The sequence below is a fragment of the Saccopteryx leptura genome, chromosome 4, assembly GCF_036850995.1.
Source record: "Saccopteryx leptura isolate mSacLep1 chromosome 4, mSacLep1_pri_phased_curated, whole genome shotgun sequence".
NCBI lineage: Eukaryota > Metazoa > Chordata > Mammalia > Chiroptera > Emballonuridae > Saccopteryx > Saccopteryx leptura.
In genome coordinates this window covers 58,492,290-58,493,690 of record NC_089506.1, presented here as the reverse complement: position 1 = coordinate 58,493,690, position 1,401 = coordinate 58,492,290, and the positions used below count along the sequence as shown (strand labels likewise).

Genomic DNA, 1,401 nt, shown 5'->3' with positions numbered 1-1,401 from the left:
AATAAATTCTTAGCATGATAAGAAAGGCTCTATAGAAGGCTTGGGAAATACAGCATCATATCTGAGGTGTATCATTGTTGGATGCACAAAAAGTGCATAGTATGAATAATAGAGAACTGGAGATGGAAGGAAACCAAGGTTCTCCCATCCCTGGATCTGTTCCAATTTTAGACAAAACTGAAAAGTAGACCTAGTTTATGATGAAACTCTTCTTTTCTCCCTTTAATTATCACATCCCTTCTCCTAATGATCTTTATGACATATAGCTAATAATCACTTAAGGAATACAAATAAATTAACTTCAACAAATAAGGCAATATGAGAGCTGGAGACAAAAAATATTTCCCTCACTAGCTTTGTGCAGTGGCAGTATTGTAGCCAATGAGGTTTACCCAATGCATGATTATTGCTAATTGAAAAATGTTTCCTCCACTATGGGAATAATTCCTCTATTGCACTTAATGGCCATGGCAGCATAAGATTGTTATTTCATTTTCTCATGTTAAGTATTACCTAAGGTATATTATATTATATTATATTATATCATATCATATCATATTATATCATAACATATATGAGTTTTTAAGAGAAAACAATGTTCAAAATCCAAAGAGAGAAAGCTCAGTGTCAAATCTGTATTTTTGCATCTTAACATTACTGTGATAGAAGAACCGAAGGACGGTTTGGAAGTCATTCTTGCAATAACTCAGAGTCATTTTTTTACAAATTTAAAGTGATGATACCTCATATGAGGAATATCATGTTGCATTTGAGATGTGTCATTGTTGGATGCAAAGTACATATAAGATATGAATCATGGAGAAATGGAAGTGAACAGAACCAAGACCTATTTAGCCCCTCATTCTGATAGCAGAATTCCTGTTCTGTTATTCTCTAAGCAATTCTCAGAGTTTGTTTCAGTATTTGTTACACTTCCAGATAATCTATGTTTTCCTTCCTATCTCCAAAATAAGAGAAATAACAAATAAAGCATGCAATCCAAAATAAGTATAGTTATAAAATTGAAAATTTGAATTGAGGAAGATCACTGTGAATGTCACCCATGTTTGGTATTCCTACCCCTATGCCAGTTTGGGTAACTTTAGGAAATTGGAAGTTACAACTATGTTTCATACTCATTTATATTTTGATACTGCAAATGTATGTTATAGATTTTATAAATAAAACCACATATTTAATCAAACCCATCATTCCAAAGTGATCTTTTCTCTCATTTTTGATAGAAAACACTTAAAGTAATATTACCACTGAAAAACCATCCAAATTTATTTTTGAAAGCTAAATAGGAAGTAAACTATTTTATGTGATATTCAGCTCAATAAAGTAATAAAATGAGAGTTTTGATTATTTCTACTTTATTTTTGCTCTAAAGACACATTT

At 31.1% G+C, this 1,401-nt stretch overlaps 1 pseudogene; it reads left to right on the top strand.

Annotated features, from left to right (window-relative positions):
* Positions 1-352: 352 nt before the first annotated feature.
* On the top strand, positions 353-463 carry LOC136404585 (U4 spliceosomal RNA; annotated as a pseudogene).
* Positions 464-1,401: the final 938 nt, after the last annotated feature.